Here is a 17,277-nt window from a genome sequence, read left to right on the forward strand (position 1 = left end):
ATGAAAAGGGTCCCCATATGCAATTATGACATCGTGTACAGAGAGGACTTGATTTACACTATACTGACTAAACCAGTTATAGTCTACATGACCTCACTTCCTTTTCCTGCTCACTGGGCACCTGCAATTGGCAGACAGCTCTGTGGATGTTACAGGCACATTTGTAATTTCTTTACTTCATGTAAGTAAACTTTCATAAGCTTCAGTTTCCTCATCTGTAAATATGTAATAATTGTAAGTAGCTATTAACATTGGAGAAGGCAATGGCACCCTACTCCAGTACTCTTGCCTGGAAAATCCCATGGATGGAGGAGCCTGGTAGGCCGCAGTCCATGGGGTCGCTAAGAGTCGGACACGACTGAGGAACTTCACTTTCAGTTTTCACTTTCACGCATTGGAGAAGGAAATGGCAACCCACTCCAGTGTTCTTGCCTGAGAATCCCAGGGACGGGGCAGCCTGGTGGGCTGCCATCTATGGGGTCGCACAGTCGGACATGACTGAAGCGACTTAGCAGTAGCAGCAGCAGCAGCAGATATTAACATTGCTATTAGAATCATGAGATCATGAATGCAAATGTAAAATATGTATATAAGGCTCACTGCTGCTGCTAATGCTAAGTCACTTCAGTTGTGTCTAACTCTGTGTGACCCCATAGACGGCAGCCCACGAGGCTGCCCCATCCCTGGGATTCTCCAGGCAAGAACACTGGAGTGGGTTGCCATTTCCTTCTCCAATGCGTGAAACTGAAATGTGAAAGTGAAATTGCTGAGTCTTGTCTGACTCTTAGCGACCCCATGGACTGCGGCCCACCAGGCTCCTCTGTCCATGGGATTTTCCAGGCAAGAGTGCTGGAGTTGGGTGCCATTGCCTTCTCCACTATAAGGCCCACAATGAGCAATAAATATTATTATTACTATCAATAATTTGTTTGGGTAAATGTTGTATTCCTCATAATACTGGGTTGTGCAATTTGAAAGGAGGTGGGACACTTTGAATGGCACTGAGATACTGGGCTTTTTGCTAGAACTTATATCTGGAGATTTAAACACAAAGAATAAAGAGTTGGTTAACTCATTAATCCCACAAACCAGACCCCACAAACCAGATGCTTCAGTATGATTACAAACATAAGTTTGGAACCATCTTGGTTGAGTTTAAATCCCAATTACAATTTTTAGTGACATTTTAAACTTTTGGAAATGTTTTTAACGTCATTAGCCCCAAATCTCTTATCTGCAAAAGAGTAATGATGATAGTACACTTGAGTTAAGGCACACAAAGCACTTAAATGAGTTCCATGCACTAGAGTTCAACAAATGTTTGTGATCACTTTAGATTTAGCAATAGTTCATCACCTTTGAAAATCATATGCTACCATTTCCATCTTTAGAGCCAGTATCTTCAGGGATACTGAAAATTCACAGGATTTGTGATAAAGCAACAGAGAGCAAGCTTGGTTGGCATCTAACTTTCATAGAGATTAGGGTATGGACAGTGAGAAATGGAATATTGCCTGACAGAGCAGTAAACAAGGATCCCACAGTCATCAGTGACTGCAGCCACTATGGATGCTGAGCTTGTGAGCCCTCAGGGAACTCAGGCAGGAAAAACTTACCTGGCATCTAGCAGCCATCAGCCTGTAGCCACTCCCCACAGTGAGCCCTGAGGAAACTCAGGATGTGAAAACTCAGGATACTGGCCCAAGATAGCTGAAGTGCAGATCAAAGGAATGATTTCAGTGAGCCCAGACTCTTGCATCTTCCCATACATAGAGAAGTGCTAAACTCCTTAACCTAATGTATCTGGTTTCTTTAATTAACAGTATTCTTTTGACATTCAGATGACCTGCCATTTGTTGCAAAACTTTTATATAACCTGTCTCCTCCCCTCACCTCCTAGCAGCAGTTTCCCAGAGCCATCTGAAATGCTGTCTTCTGGGCTGCAGTCCTCATTTTGCCCCAAATTAAGCTTAACTTGAAACTCCCACATTGTGCACATTTTTTTTTTCCAGCAATAGCAGCCTGTGCAGATTAAATTCAGAAGATCTCAGGTTCCTTCCTTAACCATAAACTACCAAGTTAGGTTTTGTTACACAGTCCTTGACTATAATCAAGATTGATCCCAGACTATGCAATGATACTAAGATTAACCAGAATCCAGGTGGCAGCAATTGCAGCAATTATTACATTTTGTGAAGGAATGCCTTGATACAGATTAAAACATGGAAATTTTCCATTTTCTAAATGGCCAAAAAATCTGCCTTATTTTGTCTTATATGTGTCTGTCATCCAGTTTTTAAATGTGTATTATTACTGGAGATACATTAGCACTGTCTTTGTTGGCTGACCTTTTTGTTAGCTTTTATCTTTTAAAACTTTCAGTTATACTTTTACAGTTTAAAACTTTCAGTTATAATTTTTATAGTAAAATAAACATTTTCCCCTTTGTATCAAAATTTTATTATTTTTGATGAGTGAAATTAAGCAAATGAACAGAGGAACTAACTAAATAGGGACCTCAAAATACCTGGTGTGATCCATATAGCAATCATTGTACAGGAAACTGAAGAACTGCATATAGTTCTTCAGTTCTTCTGTCACAATTAACCATGTGAATTGTGAGCATTGTAATAAAACCTAGGTCGGTGGCACTAGAGGTAAAGAACCTGCCTGCCAGTGCAGGAGACATGGGTTTGATCCCTGGGTTGGGATGATCCCCTGGAGAAGGGAATGGCAATGCACTCCAGTATTCTTGCCTGGAGAATCCCATGGACAGAGGAGCCTGGTGAGCTATAGTCCATGGGGTCTCAAAGAGTCAGACACTACTGAAGCGACTTAGCACACACACATTCTTACTGGGTAAACAAGTAGGTTGAAATAAGGGCTTTCTTCTGCTGTTTGACCAGGAAGGAAGATGTTGAGGTCTATTTCCTGAGAAATACATATTTTCTGCCATATCAGTAAGTAAGAATGTCACAGTCGTCAGCAATGCTGGCCCTCCAATGTGAGCTGGTGAGCCCTGAAGGGACTCAGGAGGGAGAAGAACACCTGGAATCTGACAGTCATTAGACTGCAGCCACTCCCTCCAGCAAACCCAGGGGAGCTCAGGTTGTGAAAATCACCAGGCACTGGGCCCAGAGAGCTGAGATGCATATGAAAGGAATGATTTCAGTAATCATCTCCTCATACACAGAAAAGCACTAAATTCCTTAATTTGAGATATCTGGTTTTCTTTAGTTCACAAAAATACCTTCGGCATTCAGATTACCTGCCCTCTGTTGCAAACTTCTATATAACCTGGCTCCTTCCCCTGCCTCCCTGGAGGAGCTCTCTCAGGGTCACTTGAGATGCTGTCTCCTGGGCTTGACGTCCTAAAAATACCCACCAAATAAAACATAAGTCTTAACTTTTAGGCTGTGAATATTTTTGAAGTCAACATCCCCATCTATGCAGACAGTGGGTTCCGTGGCTTTGTGCCAGCAGCCATCACTATCTGCCTCTATCTAGGGTCATCTGACTCTGAACAGATGACTGGTCTCATCACTTTCTGTTTTCTGAGGCTGCCAGTCCCTGAGATAAAAGAATCACCGGAGTCCCACCTGCAACAGAAGAATAAAAATGACTCATGTAATTGTAAATCTTCTGATGATAAAATTCCAACTGAATTTTCAGAGAACATCACAATCTTTTATTGAGACAATCACAGCACAAACAGTAATCCAAAAAAATAAAAATAAATACAACCAGTGAAAGTGCTGCAGTGAAAAGGGGAAAAAAAGGAATGAGATTTTTTTTTTTCTTCTTCCCTGAGAACAAAGAAGATAAAGAGAACAGTGAACAGGTCTGATCACTTCTATGTTTCACTTTAACTGTTACTAATCTGTACTCTGTAACTAAGTTTGCTTTTCTAACTCTGTATATCTGTAAATAAGTTTGCTTTCAGTTCAGTTCAGTTCAGTCACTCAGTCATGTCCGACTCTTTGCCACCCCATGAAATGCAGCATGCCAGGCCTCCCTGTCCATCACCAACTCCCTTACTGCCCCCTAACTGGGCATGAGCTACATTTTGTACCTATTATCCTTTGCCTCTATGCTAATTACATCCTATATCTGGTGCTAAACTTTACAGCACTCTCCTCACAGACCACCCCTTGTATTTTTTTCTTCTTTTGCATTACAGAAAGAAAGCCAGTGCAATATACAAATGACAACAGACGCAACTACTAAATGGCTGGATGCCAGACCCAATTACCAGGCTCCTTGACCCCAGCCTATGACTGTTTTTGAAACAATGCAAGAGAAACAATATAAGATCCTTACACTGTTGTAAGTCACCATTATATAAGCCCTCATCTTATATAATCGGAGAAGGCAATGGCAACCCACTCCAGTACTCTTGCCTGGAAAATCCCATGGACGGAGGAGCCTGGTGGGCTGCAGTCCATGGGGTCGTGAAGAGTTGGGCACGACTGAGCAACTTCACTTTCACTTTTCACTTTTCACTTTCATGCATTGGAGAAGGAAATGGCAACCCACTCCAGTGTTCTTGCCTGGAGAATCCCAGGGACAGAGGAGCCTGGTAGGAGGCCATCTATGGGGTCACGTAGAGTCGGACACAACTGAAGCGACTTAGCAGCAGCAGCAGCATCTTATATAATATTCCAGATTTCCCATGGAAGGGAGGGACACAGTTTCAGACGCATGAGCCAGCTATGTCTTCCTTCTGCTGGCTGAGGATTAAAGTCACCTCTCTATTTCCTGCAAACTGCCTCCACATTTTTTATTCAGCTTTGGTGGGCAGAGAAAGCCAAGATTTTGGTGGCAACAAAAGCAAGGAAATATTTTCAGGCAACAATTTAAGTAGTTTTGTTGTTCAATTCCTAAGTCATGTCTGACTTCTTTGCAACCCCAATGACTGAAGCATGCCAGGCTCCCCTGTCCTTCACTATCTCCTGGAATTTGCTCAGACTCATGTCTATTAAGCCAGTAATGCCATCCAACCATCTCATCTTCTGTTGCCACCTTCTCCTCCTGTTCTCAATCTTTCTCAGCATCAGGGTCTTTTCCAGTGAGTTGGCTCTTTGCATTAGGTGGCCAAAGTATTGGAGCTTCAGCTTCATCATCAGTCCTTCCAATGAATAGTCAGGGTTGATTTCCTTTAGAATTCATTGGTTTGATCTCCTTGCTGTCAAACAGACTCTTAAGAGCCTTCTCCAGAAATTGAAATTATCAATTTCAAATTGATAATTTGAAAATATCAATTCTTCAGGGCTCAGCCTTCTTTATGGTCCAACTCTCACATCCATACATGACTATTGGAAAAACCATAGCTTTGACTATATGGATCTTTGTCAGAAAAGTGATGTCTCTGCTTTTTAATATGCTGTCTAGGTTTGTCACAGCTTTCCTTCCAAGGAGCAAGAATCTTTTAATTTCGTGGCTACAGTCACCATCCACAGTGATTTTTAGAGTCCAAGAAAATAAAATCTGTTACTGTTTCCATTATCTCCCCATCCATTTGCCATGAAGTAATGGGACTGGATTCCATGATCTTAGTTTTTTGAATGCTGATGAAGTCTCAAAATGCTATTCAGAGTTTTCAGTAAGAAAACAGACTTAAGAGAATTTCTGGAAGAGAATACTAATTTCCACATATTCTGGAGAATGAAAGGTTGTTGTTGAATCACGCAAATACACCGGGATTCTTGGCCCCCGGAGGAGAAGAATTCAATCCGGGGCCAGAGACGAGGCTTGATCGCTCAGAGCTTTTGTGTAGTAAAGTTTTATTAAAGTATAAAGGAGATAGAGAAAGCTTCTGACATAGGCATCAGAAGGGGGCAGAAAGAGTACCCCTCTGCTAGTCTTTAGCTGGATGTTATATAGTCACTAGCAGTCTGTTAATGAAAGAAAGGAGTGTCTTAAAATTCAGAATGGCACCAGGCCCCTCACCCATAAGATGCATTTTGGGATAAATGGTTTATCCTGGGCCATAAAATGATTAACTTGAATCTTGAAGAAGGGCAGACCACCATACAAATAGTTTCATTTACATAGATTAGGGGAACAATATCCATACTGGTTTGTCAAGTAGGTTCTGGGCCAAGAGGCAGAACCGACTTGGAGACAGAGTTTGGGGTAAAGGCATAGTACATTAGCATAGCTTAAGACAAACATTTCCATAAGAAAAAGGCATTGGTTATCTCTAGACTCGAGAATAGCTAACTTCAGGCGAAGGCGGGTGTCATTATGGCAACACAGTATTTTAAGAGAAACCTCCCTTTAAATTTGTATAGAGAAGGAAAAAATATTGCTAGTTTGTTTCCTCCTGCCGCTTAAGAGAGATAAAAATGTCTGACACTTGCAGGCTATTTCCCCTATTTGGAGACCCCTGGCCTTCCTGCCTGTTACCCTCTCAAGAATAATACACCAGTCTTGGAACTTCTCTCCTAACATTTTACTGTAAAAATTTTCAAACATGGAGAAAAGTTGGGGAAATTGTTACAGTGAAGCCTTGGTTTACCCACAAACAAGATCTAGAATCACATTTTACCAGGTTTGCTTCTCACATACCTATCCTGTATCCATCCTTTTATCTACCCACACTCCATCTTATTTTCTGTTAACATTTCAAATCTGAGATGTCAGTAGATTTCCTCTGAATACTTCCATATGCATACCATTGCATATTTTTAATGTTTACTGATAGTTTTGATATAAAATTTACATAAGATAAATATTTACTGTGTTCACTGAGCTTGGACAATTGTACACACATATGTATGCCTTAGAACTTATCACGAACAAACAGGGAGAGTAAATTTCAGATTTTCAATGGTTAGGGAAAACATTAAAACTAAGAATGGGATTTAAGAAGCAGTATTTCAAGGTTTGAATTTTATCAGAAAATATCTCTGAAGGATTTTCTGCATCTCTGAAATTATTTTAACAACTCGACGTGACCTAGAAAGGAACCATCTGGGAGAATAAGGGGATGAAGCACATGTGCCTGTTGACCAGTTACCAGAATGGCAGTGGTCATGAGGGAAGCCGTGAATCCATGAATTGCAAAATAACAAGAATTAAAATATTTAACTTGCAAAATTAAACAACTCTTTAAGAAAAATTCTCCAGATAACAGAAGAATCACTTCTCAACCTCAGAAATATAATTCAAAATAGTTCAACCTTGCCAAAATTGGTAACTAAGGGTAGTAAGTGTCTCAGGAGGAGGATGGAGACTTTGGGTTCCCTAAACTTTACTTTGTGACTCTAAGCAATTCAGAGAAGTTCTTGCTAGAAACTGAGGTCCACATATTCATTAGGTGTGTTTCATATCACCCTTGTTATCACAGGCAACTTTCGACAATGTTTTTAAAAATTCTTTTTAGAGTTATTTTATGTTCAAAGCAAAGTTGAGGCAAAGGTACAGAAATTTTCCATATACACCCCAGCCCCTCCCAAGTAGATTAAACCCTCTCCCCAATTTTAACATACCACATCAGTGGTGGACTGGTTAACAATTGATTAACTTACACTGACATGGCATAATAACCCAGAGTACATAGTTTACCATCTGGTTCACTCTTGGTGTTGTACATTCTATGGATTTGGAAGAAGGTATAAAAACATGTATTGTCATCATAGCAACATTCAGTGTAGTTCACTTAGTCCACATTCAGCCTTAGTCAGCTACTCATCTTTTTACTGTATCCATAGTTTTGCCTTTTCCAGGATGTCATATAGTTGGATTCATATAGTCTGTAGGGTTTGCAGGTTGGCTTTTTTCACTTAGTAATACGTATTTAAGACTCCTTCATGTCTTTTCACCATATGGCCAACACTGAAATCAGATTGATTATATTCTTTATAGCCAAAGATGGAGAAGCTCTATACAGTCAGCAAAAACAAGACCAGGAGCTGACTGTGGATCAGATCATGAACTACTTATTGCCAAAATCAGACTTAAATTGAAGAAAGTGGGGAAACCACTAACCATTCAGGTATGACTTAATCAAATCCCTTATGATTATACAGTGCAAGTTAGAAATAGATTGAAGGGACTAGATCTGATAGTGGGAGTACCTAGTGAACTATAGACAGAAGTCCGGAACATTGTACAGGAGACCGGGATCAAGACCATCCCTGGGAAAAAGAAATGCAAAAAAGCAAAATGGCTGTCTGAGGAGGCCTTACAAATAGCTGTGAAAATAAGAGAAGTGAAAAGCAAAGGGAAAACGGAAAGATTATATCCATTTGAATGCAGAGTTCCAAAGCATAGCAAGGAGAGATAAGAAAGCCTTTTTCAGTGACCAATGTAAAGAAATAGAGGAAAACAATAGAATGGGAAAAGCTAGAGATATCTTCAAGAAAATTAGAGATACCAGGGGAATATTTCATGCAAAGATGGGCTCAATAGAGGACAGAAATGGTATGGACCTAACAGAAGCAGAAGATATTAAGAAGAGGTGGCAAGAATACACAGAAGAACTGTACAAAAAAGAACTTCATGAGCCAGTTAATTGAAACGGTATGATCCCTCACCTAGAGCCAGACACCTGGAAAATGAAGTCAAGTGGGCCTTAGGAAGCATCACTACGAACAAAGCTATTGGAGGTGATGGAATTCCAGTTGAGCTATTTCAAATCCTCAAAGATGATGCTGTGAAAGTGTTGCACTCAATATGTCAGAAAATTTGGAAAACTCAGCAGTGGCCACAGGACTGGAAAAGGTCAGTTTTCATTCCAATCCCAAAGAAGGGCAATGCCAAAGAATGCTCAAACTACCGCATAAAATTGCACTCACCTCACACACTAGCAAAGTAATGCTCAAAATTCTCAAAGCCAGGCTTCAGCAATACATGAACCGTGAACTTCCAGATGTTCAAGTCGGTTTTAGAAAGGGCAGAGGAACCAGAGATCAAATTGCCAACAGCTGCTGGATCATTGAAAAAGCAAGAGAGTTTCTGAAAAACATCTATTTCTGCTTTATTGACTATGCTAAAGCCTTTGACTGTGTGGATCAGAATAAACTGTGGAAAATTCTGAAAGAGATGGGAATACCAGACCACCTGACCTACCTCTTGAGAAACCTTTATGCAGGTCAAGAAGCAACAGTTAGAACTGGACATGGAACAACAGACTGGTTCCAAATAGGAAAAGGAGTACGTCAAGGCTGTATATTGTTGCCCTGCTTATTTAACTTATATGCAGAGTACATCATGAGAAATGCTGGGCTAGAGGAAGCACAAGGTAGAATCAAGATTGCCGGGAGAAATATCAATAACCTCAGATATGCAGATGACACCACCCTTATGGCAGAAAGTGAAGAAGAACTAAACAAAAAGTGATGAAAGTGAAAGAGGAGAGTGAAAAAGTTGGCTTAAAGCTCAACATTCAGAAAACTAAGATCATGGCATCTGGTCCCATCACTTCATGGGAAATAGATGGGGAAACAGTGGAAACAGTGAGAGACTTTATTTTTCTGGGCTCCAAAATCAGTGCAGATGGTGATAGCAGTCATGAAATTAAAAGACGCTTACTCCTTGGAGGGAAAGTTATGCCCAACCTAGACAGCATATTAACAATCAGACACATTACTTTGCCAACAAAGGTCCATCTATTCAAGGCTATGGTTTTTCCACTAGTCATGTATGGATGTGAGAGTTGGACTATAAAGAGGGCTGCACACTGAAGAATTGATGCTTTTGAACTGTGGTGTTGGGGAGACCCTTGAGAATCCCTTGGACTGCAAGGAGATGCAACCAATCCATCCTAAAAGTCAGTCCTGGGTGTTCATTTGAAGGTCTGATGTTGAAGCTGAAACTCCAATACTTTAGCCACAGGATGCAAAGAGCTAACTCATTTGAAAAGGCCCTGATGCTGGAAAGGATTGAAGGCAGGAGGAGATGGGATGACAGAGGATGAGATGGTTGGATGGCATCACTGACTCAATGGACATGAGTTTGGGTAGGCTCCGGGTGTTGGTGTTCGACAGGGAGGCCTGATGTGCTGCAGCTCAAGGGGCCACAAACAATTGGACACGACTGAGCAACTGAACTGAACTGAACTCACATGTCTTTTCATGATTTGATAGTTCATTTCTTTTCAAAGCTGAAGGTAGCACAATTTATTTATCCATTCACCTACTGAAGGACCTCTTCTAAATTTTGGCAATTATGAATAAAGCTGCTATAAACATCCTTGTTCATTTGTCTTTGTGTGGATATAAATTTCAAATTCCTTTGGGTAAGTTCCAATCACAATTTCTGGACTGTATAAGAAACCACCCAACTGGCTGTACCATTTTACTTTCCCGCCATTATGAAGGAAAGTTCCTGTTGCTGAGCATCCTTGCCCACATTTCATATTTTCCATTGTTCCAGATTGTGGTTATTCTATTAGGTGTGCGGTGGTATCTGAATTTTGGCTATTTTTGCATTTTCCTAATCTCTGCCTTATGATGTGGATTTTTTATATGCTTGTTTGCGGTCTGTGTATCTTTAGTGAGAGGCCTCTGAACAAAGTTTTGTTTATTTGGTTGTGCTGAGCCTTAGTTGTTGTGTGTGGGCTTTCTCTAGTTGGTGGCAAGTCGTGGCTACTCTGTGTTGTGTTGTGTGGGCTTCTCCTGGCAGTGGCTTCTTGTGTTGTGGAACACAGAATCTAGAGCATGCAGGCTTCAGTAATTGTGGCTCATGGACTCAGTTGCTCCAAGGCATGTGGAATCTTCCCAGACCATGGATCAAACTTGTGCACCCCCTGCATTGGCAGGCTATTCTTAACCACTGGACCACCAAGGAAGTTCCAGGACCATATTTAAATTGGTTGTTTTCTTATTATTGAATTACAAGAGCTCTTTGTATATTTAGGATATCAGTCCTTCACCAGATGTGACTTTTGCAGCTATTTTCTACCAGTCTGTGACTTGTCTTCTCCTTCTCTTGACATTATCTTTCACAGAGAAAAAGTTTTTAATTTTAATGAAATCTAAGCTTTCCATTATTTCTTTCATGAATAGTGTCTTTGGTTTTAAAACTAAAGGGCACCATAATACCCAAATCATCAAAGTTTTCTCCTATATTATCTTCTAGAACATTTACAGTTTTGCAATTTTACTTAGGTCTTGATCTATTTTAAGTTAAATTTGGTGACGAGTATAGGAGTTTCATCTAATTTCATTGTTTTTTTTTTGGCATGTGGATGTCCAGTTGCTTCAACATCATTTATTGAAAACACTTTCTTTGCTTCATTCTCCATTGTGTTGCCTTTGCTCCTTTGTCGAAAGTCAGTTGCCTGTACTTATGTGGGCTGACAATTGTTTTTGAATGACAAGACTCACCATCTTTCAGCCCCCATTAGCTGTTACCTCATTGTGCTTCTTTATTTGTCACCTTTGCCTACTATTTCCTTGTGCCCGGCCAGCTTCCACGGCCCAACCATTTCCATAGACTCTATCATAAGCATTATATTTTTGTAATAGCCCCAATTCTAGCCACCAATTTCTCTACTGATTACCTATTTATCCCCAACAAACTACTCCCTCAAATTTAGGAACCTTAAACAATCATTCACTTTATTCTAGCTCTGAAGGTTTACACTTTGGACTGTGTTGGATTGAGTTGCCTCCTCTATTTCCTGTGGTGTAGGCTGGGCTCTTCAGGCATTTGGGCTTCCACTGGAATCATGGGTTGGTTGGAAATACTGGCATGTTTTCCAGATGCTCTCATCTCATAAGAGCCTAATCTGATTTTTAACATGGTCCCAGAAAAGTTTCTATAATAAGAGGGGAAGACTTAAAGAACAAGGAGTTTTCAAGGCAATGCTTTTCATATATGCTACTATACCAATGGCCAGAAAATGGGGAGGCTGTCTCATGAGCAAGCCAGAGTCAAACTGGAAAGATGAGGGTATAGGAGGTGTGATTCATTGAGGGGCTATTACCATGTCAATGCACCACAGATAACATTCAGAAATGGCAGAAGCCAATGGAGCACTGTGAATGTGGCAAGGTCATCATGGTTCCTTTAATCGGTTATGGATATAAACCTTCACTACAGTAAATACTTTCTTACTACTGTACCTTATTTCTAAAAAACCTTGACTACCCCACAATCTCCCTGATGTCTCACAGGGCTGATGACAGTTTGTTCAGAAGCTTCAGCGATGTAGGAAGTAGTAGGCTATCCACCTACTTTGGTAAGAAATAGCAATGCTGAAAAGTAGGAAATTAAACTCAGAAACATTGAGGGACTTGGCATCTCAGTGAATTTTCTGGAGGTCCTACATCAGACTCAGCTTTTCTCTCCGAAGTGAACAATGAGGTTCCATCTCTTCTGCTGACTGAGAATAGGAAATAGCATGTCATTTTCTGTTTTTTTTTTTTTTTTCTAGAGATTTTTGATGAGACATTTACCATAGTGTTTGTGTTGCTCTTCTTTATCTACTGAAGAGTTGGTGAGGCATCCTGCTTCAAGTGTTTCTGGGACAAAAGAATGCTGCCTTTTTCCTATTGCAGGGGAGGCTGAACTGCCAGTTGAACTTCAGTTTCCAGTTCTCAGCAGACATAATAGAATTCAGACTATCTGCAATATGTTTGTAAGCTTAATAGCACCTGTGATTTGCTCAGCAGAAGAAACACCATGCCTTGTTTCATTAAAAAGCAGTGCTCTCTTTAGTGATAATTATTCAAGTTTTCATAAACAGCTCCTTGCTGAGTCCAACAAGAAAGACCCAGCAGTAGGACTCTAAGTGATGACTGAATTGACCAGCCCCAAAGAATGTGGGTATTATCCTATCTTTCAAGTCCTACAGCGTTGTGCATGTAGCAGAATTCCATCACAAAGTGAATGTGGTGTATTTCGAAAGAGGTAGACAGCAGGTTCTGATAGCAGTGTAACAGCACAAGAAAGATTCGTTGCCTGCTCATATTTGCAATAGACCTATTCTGTTTATAGCCTCCAGCAGTGTTTCATATGATGGTTGTCCAAAAAGAAAAGATTCAAGCCTGGTTTATATATAGTTATGCGATAGAACTTGCTATTTGTCAGAATTGGACAACTGCAAGGTAACATCACCACCCAGGAGAAACCCTGAACAACAGTAGCGAGAAAAATCTTGGCAGATAGAATTTCCAATAACCCATCAAGTTTTTTGCTTTTCTTGGAAAGTTACATGTACAGAAGTATATTCACAGATTTTTAATGATCAGTGAGAAGTCAGGTTGCAAGATGGTGAGAAGCTTGAGAGAAACAAGACTGGAAGTCTGGCCACAAGGAGCCCTTAAGTGGAGATAAGAAAGAAGCCCTCCCAGAGTGCACAGACTTGGGCAATATTTCTAAGCCATGTGGGTGCTCAAAAGGATTCCTCCTTTAACGGATACTTCACAGTAAAATATTATAGATAACACGCTGTGGATTTATATCAGCCATTTTATCAAAACCATGAGTGTCAACTAAAGAGATTATGAACATAATCAAGAATCATCAAATGTCCCACATCCAATCACGTTCTGTATAAAATAACTAAAGTGGCTTGTTCCTTTTTCTATAGTGTGGTTTGTATACCTTAATTTTGAACTAAAGAGCTTCTATAAATACCCTTTTCTCACTTTAACTCAGTTCTCTGTATAAATGCTTAATATTTACTAGCCTTTTTCATTTACTCACCCCTAAACAGATTTTAGGCTTCCCTGGTGGTTCAGCAGTAAAGAATCCCCTTGCCAATGCAGGAGACACAGGTTCAATCCTTGGGTTGGGAAGATCCCCTAAAGAAGAAAATGGCAATCCACTGCAATATTCTTGCCTGGAGAATCCTGAGGACAGAGGAGCCTGGCAGGCTACAGTCCATGTGGTTGCCAAGAAGCAGACACAACAACAACAAACAGATCTTCCGCTGACTTACTTCCATGTTAGTCTGTGAAAGTTGCTGCCACGAAAACCAAATAAAACTATCACCTACTTCAGAAAAGCTATTGCAGTCACTGATTTTCAGCTGTGAGTTTTTTCTATGTGTTATCAAATTCATCTTTCCCTCTCATACAATATTTCATTGTCTTACCATGAAAACACAAAGGAAATTATAAGTTTTCTCCTTTTGATTTTTGTCTTGTAGACAAATGGTGACATCATAAGAGGTTCTTGGTATGTGTCTGTTCAGTAACTATTTATGAATGTTTTAATGAGTTAATTTTGAAAACTGAAATTTGAACTATCACTCTTAGGTTACAACATAAAATCTAGCCTAATAGTTATGATCAGAGTAAAACTTATACACATACACACAAACTCATAAATTCACACATATGTTTCATATAATAAAACTTTTGTTATGATCAGAGTAAAACTTATACACATACACACAAACTCATAAATTCACACATATGTTTCATATAATAAAACTTTATTTTACTTTTTATTTTTTTAATTAAATTTATTTATTTTAATTAGGGGCTAATTACTTTACAATACTGTATTGGTTTTGCCGTACATCAACATGAATCTGCCACGGGTGTACACGTGTTCCCAATCCTGAACCCCCTCCCACTTCCCTCCCCATACCATCCTTCTGGGTCATCCCCGTGCACCAGCCCCAAGCTTCCTGTATCCTGCATCGAACCTAGACTGGCGATTTGTTTCTTATATGATATTATACAGGTTTCAGTGCCATTCTCCCAAATCATTGCCCCCTCCCTCTCCCAAAGGGTCCAAAAGACTGTTCTATACATCTGTGTCTCTTTTGCTGTCTCGCATACAGGGTTATCGTTACCACCTTTTTAAATTCCATATATATGCATTAGTATACTGTATTGGTGTTTTTCTTTCTGGCTTACTTCACTCTGTATAATAGGCTCCAGTTTCATCCACCTCATCAGAAATTTTAAACTCCTGTGCATGTAATACTTAAATAATGTAGTTTAATTAACTGTACAAATACATGCCATAGAAATACAGAGATTTATGTTGATCATATTCATAAGTAAGATTTACATTCGCTATATTACAAAGATAGATATCAGAAAATGTGCAATAATTCAAACAAAACAAGTGCAAAAATTATTTTTCTGATATACGGGAAAATTTGAACATGGACTGGATATAGTTTGTATTATATTTTCCAATGGGTAAGAATACTATTATGGCTATATTAAAAAAGAATAACATCTTATGAAAATTATTGATACACATTGGGCTATTTAAGTGTAGAGTAAGTTGTTTACTTGAATTTGCTTTAAAATTCTCAAATAATAATGGATCAACACATTATTGGTTTGATTGTAGCAATTACTGTGGATCAGAGATAGTAACAAAGGGGAACACTGGGTTTTCTCTCTCTCATCTTGTGTGTGAGAGTGTGTGTGTGCATGAACATTTCTGTAATACAATGTTTCAAAAAGTTCACTCATACACAATTTTATAATAGTTTAGTATGAGAACATAAAACAATCATAAAAAAAAAACACTGAGTGGACAAAAAGCCTGTTTTATTGACAATTCAGTAAAATAATATATATTATATAAAGAGTATACAAGCACTAAGTCCCATATATTTTCTTATATGTGTCAAGGAGAAGAAAACAAATGAACGCAGAAGTTGAGGAATGAATTATTTAATAAAAAGTCTCCTCTTTTTATGTTGGAACATTTGACATTTGTGTTGAGTTGCAATGGTTTTCTATTCTCTCATCAAGGTAAATAAAAGGTCAGTTCAGTTATTTCCCTTCAAATTGGATTTTTGTGCACTAGCATATTAATAAAAACATTAATTTCACATTAACTCTTACATTTCAATAATTTGTTACTAAAAATGACCTTCCTGCCTGCTCAATATCCTTTTTGTTCAATAAAGGTAATGTTTATATATATATGACAAAAATGAGTATTGTGAGGACTTCTATGGTGGTTCATTGGATAAGACTCTGCACTTTTTCAATGAAGGGTGCCTGGGTTCAATCCCTGGTCATGGAACTAGATCCCACATGCTGCAACTAAAGATCTTGAGTGGTACACAGACAAAAAATATTTTTAAATAATGAATATCATTTTACTCATATCTATCTTTTTTCACATTTACCTCGCTTGGCAGGTAAGATTTTATAAGTGAAAATCAAAATTTTGCTTACTTCATTTTATATGCAGGATTTTGCTTCTACTGAAGTTTTTGCTCTGCCTTCAAAATTTTGATATAATATTTATTAGATATGCATATTTTTATCTAGAAATAATAAAATATTTGGTACTTTTCTTGGATTTTTCTAACACTGTCTTTGACATATTGTGTGTGCATGTTCTGCATTTTGAAGATTTTTCGCAACTTATTAAAGAGAAACAAAAAGGTTATATCAGGCCTTTTGAAATTTAAAAAATACTGCAGTGGTAGTTCTTTTTGTCATATGCTCAAGTGAGTTACCACAGTGGGGTGGGGAGAGAGACAGGATTAGCAATAATTTGCTTTTCTTAGCAACAAAAATTTAGCAAGAACACATTTTTCATACTTCTTCCTTGAATAAACTGTAAATAACCAGGATCATTTCCACAACAGAGAAGGGAAATAAACATGAATTATATATAACATCTGAAAAGATTTATATGCCTACCAACATTCTGTTAATTTTACAGTCAAGATGCAATCTTTCAATGATTCAGATGTCATCAGAGAAAAGGGAAAACTTTCCCCAGAAAAACGTCAAAGTGAAGCAAGTTTCATCAGTTGGAAATGTAATAATAAGGAAAATTACCAAATTTATTGCCTAGAAAGTTCTTAAATTTTTAAAAATATTAGGATAGGTAACAGAGAATTATGGGATAAATATTCTCAAATATGAATATATTCTAATTTAATGTCTCATGTTAATAGAATATATTAAAAATGATTTTGTCTTAAAGAAAAACAAAATTAATAGAGTTCAAAGAAAGTTATCTAGTATAATTCACTTCCTCAAGTTATTTGGAGCTCGTTGCATTAGTTGAGCAATTTCTTAAGTCTAAAATTATTTCATAATGATGTGATATAACATTTACCCTACTTTCTATCTCTCTTTTGTTTGTTTCTATCATGTTCTTTTAAATGAATTTCCTGTCCTTATTTTCCCATTTATGTCATAGTTACGTCATTTTTTAAAGTGGAGTATACTTGATTTGTGTTAGTTTCAGGTGTACTGCACAGTGATTCAGCTTATCTCTGTCAATCTATCTCCCTGGAGAAGGGCATGGCAACTCACTCCAGTATTCTTGCCTGGAGAATCCCATGGACAGAGGAGCCTGGTAAGCTACAGTCCAGTGGATCAC

The 17,277-nt window shown here is 38.7% G+C and overlaps 1 long non-coding RNA gene across 2 annotated transcripts in view; it reads right to left on the reverse strand.

The window, feature by feature from the left end:
* The window catches only part of LOC133252388 (uncharacterized), a 39,464-nt gene extending 25,605 nt beyond the window's left edge, over positions 1-13,859 (reverse strand). Inside the window, exon 1 of one of the 2 annotated variants that reach the window (XR_009737900.1) lies at positions 13,660-13,859. This is a non-coding gene — a long non-coding RNA (uncharacterized LOC133252388). Of the gene's footprint in view, positions 1-3,599; positions 3,949-13,659 lie in introns of those variants that run through there. The other variant, XR_009737901.1, reaches the window with a different exon arrangement.
* Positions 13,860-17,277: the final 3,418 nt, after the last annotated feature.

This window comes from Bos javanicus, chromosome 8 (assembly GCF_032452875.1).
Source record: "Bos javanicus breed banteng chromosome 8, ARS-OSU_banteng_1.0, whole genome shotgun sequence".
Taxonomy (NCBI): domain Eukaryota; kingdom Metazoa; phylum Chordata; class Mammalia; order Artiodactyla; family Bovidae; genus Bos; species Bos javanicus.